This window comes from Bactrocera dorsalis, chromosome 1 (assembly GCF_023373825.1).
Source record: "Bactrocera dorsalis isolate Fly_Bdor chromosome 1, ASM2337382v1, whole genome shotgun sequence".
Lineage (NCBI taxonomy): Eukaryota > Metazoa > Arthropoda > Insecta > Diptera > Tephritidae > Bactrocera > Bactrocera dorsalis.
The window spans coordinates 109,443,913-109,457,385 of record NC_064303.1 but is presented as its reverse complement, the minus strand read 5'-3'; the positions used below and the strand labels follow the sequence as shown (position 1 = coordinate 109,457,385).

Sequence of the window (13,473 nt, the reverse complement as noted above, 5' to 3'; positions counted from 1 at the left end):
AGGATTACTAGAACCTTCTATATATGTACAATACTCGTATAACAACCTAACGATGCAAGAACTCGCGGTAGTACTAAAACCTTAGGTTCGCCACACTTTGCGGATACAACAACTCGTAGGATTATTACAACTTTCTGTCCATAAGCATATCAGAAACGAATGAACAAGCTTCTTTATTAATAAAGAGTTTTAAACCACGTCATTTAGAAATATTCTTACCGACTCCTATCGCCCGACACTTAGTATTATGATCCAAATACGGCAGATTACGGTACCCTTATACAGTTTCTGCTCTCATTCATTGTTATTCGCTAAATTAAATTATAATTCATTTATACCCATTACTCTTTTCGGCTGAAAATCTTCCGGGGGAGAGCAAATCCTCAGTGTAAATTATAGATTGATCATCTCTTTAATACTATATCACCCGCTATGTATCCTTCGTATTTTCCTTACAAGTTTTCTTGACAAAATTCGGAGCCCACCTACTATAACAACAATCTTTTCCATAAAAGCTATTCAGAAATATAAACAATCAGCATTTCTTCTTTATTAGCACTGGAGTTCTTGCTAGATTTATGCTAGGATAAGCTCTCTCTAGTAATAGACGATGATAGAGGAGAAGCACCCTCTAGCGATAAACGATTGAGATGTTTGGGCACCATTTCAAACTGTTAATATAACCAAACGAGAAAGAAAGTATCATCACATTCTTACACTTAGATCAGACCTATAATGCAAGAATGCTTTACTTGATCTTAGTTTAAAAGAATTTTTACTCTAAACTATATAAGAGCTCTCCATTTCAACCAAGTTCTCAGAAACTGACGTCAGTTCTTCGTAGGCTGATTTTTTTGTTCTTACTCAATCACACTTCTTCATCCATTTTCCTGCACTATAGATCAAAGCGCAAAAGAGAGTCCCAACGTGAAGAAATTTAATAGTTTTATCGGAAGAAATGTAGTAAATATAGATCCATAAACCCGCATGTGAACCATTTCGATGCAGTAGGTTTCGTGCAGGAACGTAAGGATTCTAGTTTCTATGAATTGGTAAGAGACAAATCAATTCCAAAATAGCGCACGATCACGTTAAAGAACATAAAAAGTATACGTATTGAGTTCCATCGCATGTTTAAACTTTGGTTGAACTATCAATATTCGAACTTTGCGTCTCTGGACGTCGCAATATCATTTTATATCCTGAGTAGGAGTAAAGTCGGAGTAAAGTCCCCTCTCGACGAACGAAGACCAAACTCTATAAGTCACACATCATTCCCGTCCTGCTATATGGTGCAGAGGCATCAGGCCATCTGATGAGTCGACCCTATGAGTTTTCCAGAGAAAGGTTCTGCGAAGGATTTATGATCCTTTACGCATTGGCCACAGCGAATACCACAGTCGATGGAACGAGGAGCTTTAAGAGATATACGACGACATTAACATAGTTCAGCGAATTAAGAGACAGCGGCTTCGCTGGCTAGATCATGTCCTCCGTATAGATGAAAACACCCCAGCTCTGAAAGTATTAGACGCAATACTTTCAGGGGAAGCAGAGAAAGAGAAAGACCTCCACTCCGTTGGAGAGTTCAGGTGGAGAAACGAATGGCGCGCTGTTGTTAACTCGGCTATAATCGAGGAAACGGTGTCCACGCCTTTAAGAATGAAGATGAAGGACAGGTTATACTAAGCTTGCCACGATGTTTGTAACAACCAATGGGAAATGTCAGAAACTCTAAAATATAACGGGTGATTTTTTTGAGGTTAGGATTTTCATGCATTAGTATTTGACAGATCACGTGGGATTTCAGACATGGTGTCAAAGAGAAAGATGCTCAGTATGCTTTTGACATTTCCCTCATGAATAACGTACTACGAGCAACGACTTGCAATCATTGAATTTTTATTACCAAAATCATGTTCGTTCGAAATGTTGTTTTTATCGACAATTTTGTTCAGCGATGAGCGCATTTCTGGTTGAATTGGCTACTTAATAAGCCAAAATTGCCGCATTTGGGTGAAGAGCAACCAGAAGCCGTTCAAGAACTGCCCAGGCATCCCGAAAAAATGCACTGTTTTGGTGTGTTTGTACTCTTGGGGAATCATTGCCGTATTTTTTCAAAGATGCTGTTGGACGCCACGTTACGGTGATGGCGATCGCTAATCGTTCGTGCTAACAAACTTTTTGTTGCCAAAAATGGAAGAACTGAACTTGTTTGACATGTTGTTTCAAAAGATGGTGCTACATCCACACAGCTCGCGATTCTAATGGCATTTTGAGGGAAATACTTCGGACAACAATTCATCCTCAAAAAATGGACCCGTAAGTTGGCCACCAAGATCATGCGATTTAACGCTTTAACTTTTTTTTTGGGGCTATACGTCAGGTCTAAAGTCCTACACAGAAATAAGCCAGCAACTATTTCCAGCTTTGGAAGGCACAACATTTCCGAAGAAATTCGGGCTATCCGGCCGGAAAGGCTCGAAAAAGTTGCCCAAAAATTGGACTTTTCCCCAATGGACACCTAGAAGCAGCCGCGGTCAACATTTCAATTAATTATCTATCAAAAAAGTGATGTCCATGAACCAATCTAACGTTTCAAATAAAGAACCGATGAGATTTTGCAAATTTTATGCGTTTTTTTTTTTTAAAAAAGTTATCAAGCTCTTAAAAAATCACCCTTTATATGGAGGATGGGGTCATGTGTAGAAGTTCACGCAAGTGAGGAAAGTTCTCTGATCGCCATTCAGAGTGGCCAGAAACGATTCTTTTACATATGGCTCAATCAGCCATGGTCTTTGGCCTAGTATCCTCTGGGTAGCCTAAGAACATCAGTTTTAAGGCGAGCTAAAGTGAGAAGGCGAAACATCCCCTATATAGGGTTGTGCGCTAGGTTTGGGGCCCTCCACGTAAAAAAAAACACCCAATGAAAACTTCGGCTATAATCGCGTAAGCGGTGTCTACGTCAATTAAGAAGATATATATAAATTATCAGACTCACGAGCTAAGTCCATTTAGCTAAGCCTGTCAGTTCTGTCCGATAGTCCGGTTATACATAGACGAGGATAGTCGTTCAGTTTTTGTGATAGAGATCTGAAGTTTTGCAACCTGTTCTTGTTCTACGGCAGAACGGCAGATATCTAAACTCTCCGTTGGGCTTGTCATATCTTCGTATTGGTTGGAGGAAAATACATATTCGAGAGACTTCAGCTCCTCTTATTAGTTTTGCGTCTTTTGTAAGAGACACTTTTCTTGGTAGAAACACATTCCTCACTTGGGTCTTGTCTTTCACAATGACGGATCAATATCGCTACCATGACCATGACCAGTATTAGTCACGTACTTCATCTAACTAAATCTGACGGTCAATCACACAAACTATTTGTTGCAACACAAATAAAAATAAAAAGTTGCCAAAAGTAAACAAAATTTTCAATTTTGATTATTGAGTAGAATTGCATTCTTCGAGATTAAATCAAATAAACTCATGAAAGTCACTTGTGTAAAACCAGAATGCACACAACAATGCAAGAATCACAAGCAGCGCTCCGTGGAAACACGATGAAATTTTTTGGCAAACGCAGCATGCAACCAAATGAAAAGCATATTTGTCGGCACACATTCCCGCACACATATATGTATGTGTGTGTGTGTAAGCGAGTACGTGTTTATAATGTGGAAAAAACCCGGCTAGCTTCGCATGCTCCACTTGCCGCAACGCAACGCAGGCGTGGGGGCGCTTGCCACCAAGTGTGCCACAAACCATCAATTTTGTTCACCTATCAGAATCAGATATCAGAGATCGTTGTACGCCATCGCCCACATATAAAACACACAAAGTGTTATGTTAACGACAGCAACAACAGCAGCAACACACGAGGAAAACTACCGGTGCGGCAGCCAGTAATGTCAACAACAGCAGCAACGTCAATATCAACATCAGCAACATTACCGGCGAAAACGAAAACTACTATTACTTGCAACATGTGTACATAGTAGCAGTAGCAACAACAACAACAAATTACAACAACAACTAGAGAACAGCAGGAATAAAAAACACATCGCGACGATGCTGTGTGACAACAAATGCGGCCAATGCTCTTTTGAGCACGTTTTAACTAGCAAGAAACAAAAAGCGGGTGGCCGCGCTGCTGGAGCGTGCGCCATGCGGGATGCGGAGTGCTTATAGTGCAGATATTTGTTAACTCGTAAGTGGTTAGTGGTGCTGTGGCAGCGGCAGCGGCTGGTGTTAAGCGCAGATGTACCTGGAGTAATCAGCAGTGAACCAAGCCAACCAGGCAACCATGCGTTCCGAGAGCTAACTAGAGAAGCCGGAAACACACACATGAAAACTTAAAGGGGGTTTCAATTAATACGGCGCTATGTTGACAGATTGTGATAGCAGTAATTTATGGAAAACAAGGCGAAGAGTTAGAAAAAGTTCACTCCAGGGATACTTTGTTACTTGATATGTCAAAGTCGGGCTTCTTTGGCTCTGATTCCTCGACCTGCACAAGATATTTGGCTTTCCTGAGGTTCAATTTTAAATCTGGAAGTTATAAATGATATGAAATTCAACTTTAGAATAGTTCAAAGCTCGGATCATGCTTCACAGTTGTGCATAGTCTTTTGGAAAATCGCATGTTGATTCAATTTTAGTCGAAATTATTCCATTTTTTATATCAGTAGCATCCCAAGATTGCGTATATATTGGTCTCCCACAAGTTGGACAGATTTACATTCACGTATGAAGCCATTAAAGGTCGAAGTAAGTGCTAGTTGAGGTTCCGACTAAATGAGTGGTCTTAACTCTCTTAAGGTACAGATTTCTAAGAGATAGAGAGCGAATTCAAGAGTAAATTCCTCTCAGCATGAACCATGAAGCTCCCAATTTGGTTAAAAACCTGTGCGAAGTCCATAACCTCTACGATCCTCGAAACATCCAACAATTTTCTAGAAAAAAAAACCTTCAGTCTTTATTTTGTAAAAGAAGAAGATCTCTTTTAAAAGCTGCTACTTTCCACTTCCTTCCCATCAAGTAGATCGGTACTCGACGAACAAAGGCCAAACTTTACAAGTCACTCATCATCCCCGTCTGTCTATATGATGCATAGGCATGGACGATGACATCATCTGATGAGTCGGCGTTACGAGTTTTCGAGAGAAAGGTTCTACCGAAGATTTATGGTTCTTTATGATTGGCAACGGCTAATACTGAAGTAGATGGAACGATGAGATGTACGAGATATACGACGACATTAACATAGTTCAGCGAATTAAGAGACGGCGGTTACGCTGACTAGGTCGTGTCGTCCGAATAGATGAAAACAGTTCAGATCTGAGAGTGTTCGAAGCTGTACACGCCAGCGGAAGCTGAGGAAGACCTCCACTCTGTTGGAAAGACCAGTTGGAGAAGGACCTGAGTTACTTGCGAACTTGAAATCTTTCGGTCAACGTGTTTGGCGTAGAAGCTTTTTACAGAACTCTTCTCAAGAGGCGCGCTAGGTCTTCATAACTCAAAAGATAGCTCCAATTCAGGCGTATCTGAGACATTACTTCGGGTAGCTCGAATCTATCCATTATTTTAGTAGGGCTTATCAAACGAGCTCAGAACTGTGCGACCTGAAGAGTTCAATCCAACATTATTCTCTACGTTCTAGGCCCGGAGAAGAGCTCCAATTTTGTATTTATAGCACCAACTCATCTTTTTCGTATTAATGCGACCTTAACATCGCCTCGACGATCTCTTGTGCGGCGAGCCTGCTCACGAAGCTCCTTTTATTACACTTTCGTGGACCTTTATGTGAACCTTATTGCCAACCCCTTTATTTAATTTTGTATGCATATCCCATACTATCAGCGCCACTCCAACTACACGCCGGCATAGCTAAGCGAGCAGTCAGCTAAGCCGTCAAACAGCCATCCAGCCAACCTAAGCGGGCGCAAAGGCGGTGAATAATGGCGCAGCACCGGCAGCCCACAGCTGCCAACGAGCAAACAGCAAACGTGCGTGCACGCAAAAATCATTCTAGCTAAAACGCATTTTTCTTTATTATATTTCCATTTTTATTATTTTTACTTTTTAATGTTTCGTTTTGTTTTTTGTTTTTGTTCACTTTGTTTTACTTTGGCAAATTTACAAGGAGGAGAGTTGGTTTTATTGCCTGGTACTTTGAAGTCGCAACGTCATCAGCGCAAAAACTTTTTAATATTTAATTTTAAATACTTCGTGAAATTAAATTAAATTAGAATTACGCGCGTACACGCATAAGCATACTCGCGCGCACACACACACAAACGCACGTAGACAAACGCGTACACAACACACACACATTCGCAGCCGACCGAGTGCTATAAAAAGGGAGCGCTGATAGGCAATGAAAAACTTGTAGAGCAAAATTCATGAAGGAATTCACGCGCAAGCTCACGCACACACAAACACACATACGCGCCAGCGTTTTCACCAACACACACACGAATACAAATTTGTTCATTCACTCATTTAGTCATTCATTGATATAACTGACTAATGCAGCACACATTTTCCCAGCGCCACTTTACTTAGGCGCGTAAGTGGCGTGAATGAATGCTGCCAATGGTTGGGGGCGTGCCACACGCAACGCTGGAAGGGGTTCAAAGCACACAGTGACTGGTCGCGCGACAGCAGCTGGTGCGCGCTGACGGTTGTTAGGCTGCGGGCTTGTTTTTTTTTGCTCTTGTTCTTGCTTTTTTGCGGTAAGTGCGTGCGCCCACGGCGCTGTCTATGGAATGAGTCTCGGTCGCCTAGAGGTTTTCTTAGTAGGGAGCTTAGTGTAGAGACATAGCGCATAGGTTAGCCTGAGCGCTGCTCGGAGGCGCAGTCAACGAAGCGGAAGGCATTGCGCGGCGTAAGGCGCGCGCGTAGTACTTAAAACAATGGCGCTGCGGAAAGTAAGCAAGGAAATGTTGGATTTGTGGAGGGAAGTGCGTGCACGACTGTGTAAGGCAGCGCGCTGGGTGATCTTTGGTAGATTTGAATGGCTCGGTTAAAACGGTAGCTTTATTATTGCTTTTCCTTAAGTACATATTGAAGGTGTACACATTGGCGCTCTTATAAATATTATGCTCATTTTTATTGCCGCTTATATTTGTTGTTATTTTAAGAAACGCGCATATGTGCATTAGGGGTGGTCAGTAAAATTTTGGGTGAAAAATTAATTAAAATTTTAAAACGTAAAATTTTTAAAAGCAAGCACTTTTTTGGGGCTAATTAAAAAATTAATATGTTTTTATTATTTTCACCAAGTACTCATGTTGCAGAGTCCAATATGGAATTTTTAATTCAAATACTGTTCGCCCCTATAGAGTGGACATTTGTCAGTTTGCCATTATGTTTGTACCTTGTATACAGTAGGAAATGTCGGAGTCCCTATAAAATATATATATATTTCAATGATCAGCGTGACGATTTACCCGTGATTGTCTGCATGTACGCTAACCCTTCAGTTTTTGAGATACCGATCTGAAATTTGACACTTGTCCTTTTCTTCGCAATAAGCTGCTCATTTGTCGGAACCGCCGATATTGCCACAGTTTCTACCGTAATACCAAAATATATGTAAATTAGTCCGAAAATAACTAGCCCTTAACTAGTTTGTAAAAATATTTTAATTGTTTTCATATGCTATGCCAAAATATATTAACAAATAAACTCATCCGAAAATAACTAGTCGGTAACTAGTTTGTAAAAATATTATAATTGCTTTCTTAAAATATTTTCTACCTAAATACCAATATATATTAACAAATAAACTCATCCGAAAGTAACTACACACTAACTAGTTCATTAATTAGCACTTTTTCTACTAATATTTACGAAAGTGTTTCTAATAACATACCATAAAACATTTAAAGTTGGAGAAAAATATTCCAAAAAGCATTTTTGAAAAATATTGTATTAGTTTGTTGTTTTAACAAGTTCACTATAGTATATAGTATAGCTCCGAATGATCTAAGTTAAGTGCTTGTATGGAAAACTTTTTCATTTTATGAGGAATCTTCCCGAAATTTTCGACGCAATTGTTCATATCGAGTCACCCTAGCTTATAGCTTTCATACAAACCAAACGATCAAAGTTTCTGTAATGAATCTGTGTAGGGTATTATAGCTTCTGTGCAACCGAAGTTAACGTTTCTTCTTGTTTTCGTCTGATTCCTTTCACAATAGATCCTTTCAATTATATTTCGGACTTAACAGCTTCAAGTAAGATTTTTTGTTTCTTAAAAGGCGACTGACGTAATTTGAAAAGCTTGGTCGTCAAGTTATCACTTGCCAAAAGGTAACCGCAGCCTTAGGAAGAATGGACCCAATTCTTAAGAAGTTTCAGTTCTAACAACTAATCAACACCGACCGTCCAAAATTTCTTAATGATATTCCTGCATCTAAGTATGTCGTGAATTCTATCCACAACTAACCCTCAAATATCCGTGATAAGCGTAGAACATTTAAAACTCTGGGATATACGCTAATCTCAGTTTCAATTCTCACGCATACGCTTTCAAGATGTACAATACAAAACTACGAAATTCATTTGTTTCATTAATAACAACTTTACCTCCTTATAAACAATACAATGGCTACTACGAGGCCTTATTAAAACATGTAATAAGTCAATAAATCACAGCGCGAAGTCCGCAACGTCAGCAAGCGCAAACAATACCCAAATATTTGATCGTTAATAATTGAAGTATGTAGATAAATATTGGTTTGCCCTACACTTGAGAGTGGGCAGCTCACCAACTTTCGGTTTACGCCAATTATCCTTTCATTATGAATACAAATCAAACTCCACCCACGTGACATGATGGATGACCCATGCAGCTATGCGGGTGTGAAAGCTAACGGAGCATGCGATTTATGTGTATAAATCATTTTTGTTTCTCAAAATGCTTAAATTATACTTTTTTAAAAAGGGTTGACAAGTCCAATTTGCTCTCACTTTAAAATTACTTCAACTAGAAAAGTAATTTATTTTGATATTTTTTTAATGGGAGCTGCTTTGGTTTAGTTATTGTAAAGTATTAAAAGTATCAGCAAGTCAACCGTCTACAGCTGAAAGATTGTTAAAACCATACGGATAGTCCAACTTTCGGTTCAGAGTACAGTACGATACACAATTGACATTGCCTCATATATCTCTCATCGTGTTTTAAGGTTTCTCTTCCCTTAACGGTATTTGTTTTGTTCAACCGCAATTCAAAAGTGCTTATATTGTTAGGAAAAATTGTATAATTTAGCAAAAATCGGTGCGGTCGAACAAAATAGACTTAGCTTACTCCATTCCGAAAGCTCAAGTAACGATTAAACTCCATTGTCCATAGTCCTCAACTTTTAATAACCGATAAAATTAGTATTAAATATAGAAGCATCTTATGGTTGCAAACGAAAGTCCTCCTCTTATTAACCACGAAATGCCAAGCTCTTATGAATAATGCTGTGAATCAAAAAGCACTAATAAACCCCCTAAATGAATGGATGTGACATGTTTTCTCACTGGATTCGTTATTACGATAGCTTGACTCCATCTACCTGCGATTACGGGCAATAAAATAAGCGAAGGTAGAACTTTGGAACAGTAACTCAATCTGTATAGATGACATCTTGCAGTGACGTGTATAAAATCTTACTACTTCTTTATTAGCGTAGACACCGCTTACGTGGTTACAGCCAAGTCTACAACCACGCGCCAGTCATTTTTCCTTTTCGATGTTTGGCGCAAATTGGAGATTCCAAGTGTAACCAAGTCCTCTGCTTCCTCCGGCGGTTACTACGTTGAATACTCTCAGAGCTGGAGTGTTTTCATTCACTCGGACGACGTCACCTAGCCAACGCAGCCGCTGTCTATTAATTCGGCGGAATATGTCAATGTCGTCGTATATCTCGTACAGCTCATCGTTCCTTGGGCTGCGATATTCGGCGTTGCCAATGCGCATAGGACCATAAATCTTTCGCAGAATCTTCCTTTCGAAAACTCGTAACGCCGATTCATCAGATGTCATCGTCCATGCCTCTGCCTCGTGACGTGGCAGCCAAGTCGCGAGTGCGACGACTGCTTGTTTGATAACAGAAGAAATTCGTCTTGCCCTCGTTCACTGCCAAACCCATTTGTTTTGCTTTCTTATCCAACCTGAAGAAAGCTAAAGCCAGCAACTGTACACTGTTAAAGTAGATTGTACATACCCCATAATTATCGAATTATTTAATTGAAAGTGTCACATGATAGGGAGTCCCCTTGTCTGAAACCTCGTTTTGTGTAGAACGGCTCGAAGATGTGCTTCCTGATCTTGATGAAGTTTTACTATTTTAATATAAAATCCTACTAACTACCTAAATTTGTTCCCGAGTGAACAATTAGTTGCTTGAACCTTTTACCTGTAGTGTTCAACTCTCCTCTGCTTCGTCTGTGAAGCCCCGGCATTTGCTAACAGTAGCGATTTCTACATTCTTTTTCCTTCGCCCTTAGCACTTAATGTATGGGAACAGCTTCGGTCCTATTGATGAATCACTTATTGTTTATTTATTGTGGTCCAGCCTCAAATATGTGCAATTTGGTCCAAAATTTGGTCGTAAATTGAGATAATTTTCAAAAATAGCCGAAAAATCGGTTGAGAATTAAACATTATTGCCAGAATTCTTAAAATTAAGTCCTTACACTGTTGAAATTGACAAATTTTGGTTTTGTTAGTTCTCTAGTGGCACAAACCATTCGCCAAATAATTTTGAAAAACACTGAATAGAAACTCTTTTTGAAAACTTTTCGTCCTTCCTGACTTTTGGGAGATTGATTTGAAGTTCCTTTATGGGTTTGCTAACTCAAACCCCAAGGACCATTCTGATTTTACGAAATATTTTGAAGTTTTTCATAGAAGTCATGGACAAGCTTCACGACATTGCTGTTACACCCTTCTCTACACTTCATGCTTTCTGCCAAGAAGTCGGCGCTGAATAATAGTACTTCATAATGCTCTGATGAAACAATAAACTATAAACTTCAGCTCTCACATACATAAACGCCTGTAAAATGGCTTAAAATTAACATTAGCTGTATTCTAATAGCCTATATCCTTTAATGCCCTGAAAACTCGCAAGCTCACCAATTAAAATAAAAACGCTAAACAAACACATTTGATCCGATCTATGCGTGAATGAGGCGGAAATTTAGCTCGCGGTCATGCCATATGTAAATTTGCCGAAACATAGCGGATTTATTTCCGATAAAACGCTGTAAATTTACATAGTCCGCAAGTCAAGCGCCGAGAGGCCATTAGCTGAGCGAAATGTGTTGTTTGTGTAAACATTTTAACGCTTATGCGCAAATATTTTTTATTTTAAGAGGCCTTTAATTTTTATTTTTATTTTTTATATCTTTTTTTTATTGAATTTTTTATTTTTTTTTTAACATTTTTCCTATGTTTTGTGCTTTTTGCCCGCTTCTCACGCCACCAGTGTCTTGTCGTGTCAGTATCGGCTTATCGATGCTGTCATAAACGAAGAGCCTAGTTGTTAACGCATTAAATGCGAAAATACGCCCGCACCAAAAATAACAACAACACACATACGGACGCACGCAAACACATATGCTAAATGCCTAAAATAAAGCAAACACACATATATTTATATGTCTGTGTGTGATTGTATGACTTTTTTTTGGGCGCACTCTTACTGACTTTTACTGCTGCGGCGCGCACGAGAACCCGCCCGCAGGCTTTGCATATGTATGTACTTAAAGGTCTAACCAACCTAGCAACCAAAACAGGCACTCATTCATTCAGCACCTCGTAAAATGGCCTTAGGCGCGTTAGAGTGGCCCAAGAAAGCCAGCTAGACAATGTAAGCCATTCAGCTTTGTTGATTGTGGAGCGCGGAGCACGGAACGCAGAGCGTGGCGCGTAGAGTTGGGGGTATAAGCCAGCCAAAACCGGCAGCTGGGCAGGCACTTAGACAGCTACACAGCGAGTTACTCAGTCAGTCGCCGAGTCGTTCACAGACAGTCTGTCAGTCAGTCAGTCACTGTGTCAGTTTGACAGTCAACTACACACAGCATAAGTGGTCCACACCAGTCCCTGAAGCATATCTAATTTGCGGTCGATGCGCGTTTGTGCTTTGGTTTTCGCCTAAAATAACCCAAAAACGAAAAAACAAGAAAGACAAAAAAGACACCACACAATGATGCGGCACAAAGATACCACGAAAAGACAAAGCAAAGGCGGCGTTCAATGCGGCATGGCGTAGCGTGGCGTGACGTAGTGCTGTGTGGCGACTCAGTCGCTATAATTGTAAGCGCGGAGCTGGTCGAAAGTGGGCGCTGCGACGCAGAGACACCGACAAACACGCAGGCATTGTGTGAGGCTTTCTCATTGTGGCGGAGCGATGACAGCATGGCAGGGGTGTGCCATTGAAGTATTTGCCGTGCCGTGCCGTCCGCCCGTATTTAATTGAATCAATGCGTTAGCGCAAAAGCATATTTCGCTTTGACTTTTGCGACGCGTCAACCACAAACGCCAACCCAAAACCACCCACTGTAAGGCTTTAGTCAACAGCGCGAAAAAGCCAATACCATAACCTCAACTAACATTGGTCGTGGAAATCACAGTCTCTTGGCAGGGCAGCCGCAGTCACGAACCATGCCAACTGCTTAGTTGCGCTTATCGCAGTCTCTGTTGCTGTTGCTGTCGCTGTTGTTGGCGTCTTCGTCGCCGCGTTTGTCGCAGCTGCTCCTTGCAAAGAGTGACACACACATGCGGTGGCACATTGGAAAAAATAACGCAATAAAGCAATGAGGCAAAAGAAATGCGCGCATATTTTGACACGCACACAGTCGTAAAGTCGCATAAATACTCGCCTTTTGGCCACACTGGCAGCTGTTAGCCGTTAACTACTTCTGCTCTTGCTTTTAGCTGTCGATTGAGTTGCTGAGCTGTAGGTTGGTTCTACTGAAATAAGGCGCTATTGATATGTCAATGAAGTGGAAGTAATTCCTTAGCGAATTGTGGTCTAATCGGCTCTAGTGATGAAACATTTTACATGGTTGATTAGTTAGCACAAAGCTGGACCTTAGTTGGTCGTAGTTAGATCATCATAGGCCTTATTGTGATCCCAGCTGGCAACCAATTTAGCCTTATTCAGCAAACCTATAGATTTGTTTAAATAACTGATTCTTTTCCACCTCAGCTGTTCAATGTCTCTTAAGTTGGAGTATTGGGAGACGTGGAATATGTACCTTCTCATCCGTCTGAAGTCGGATAGATAATGTTCATCATCCTCCTTGCAAGTCCGCTGAATCTATCGTGAAGGTGGAATCTTAAGGTTAGGTGCCCCGTGATAACCCTCATAATGGTACTAAGTTCCCTTTTACTAGAAGTAAGAGCTTTTTTTGTCTCTCCACTATCAGCACTACCCCAAAGTAACTTTATGGTGGGATCTGTTTGCTTATGT

General features: G+C 40.4%; 1 protein-coding gene across 1 annotated transcript in view; it reads right to left on the bottom strand.

Annotated features, from left to right (window-relative positions):
* Positions 1-13,473, bottom strand: part of LOC105222735 (uncharacterized) — a 51,170-nt gene that overhangs the window by 23,369 nt on the left and 14,328 nt on the right. The gene's annotated exons all lie outside the window — the stretch shown is intronic.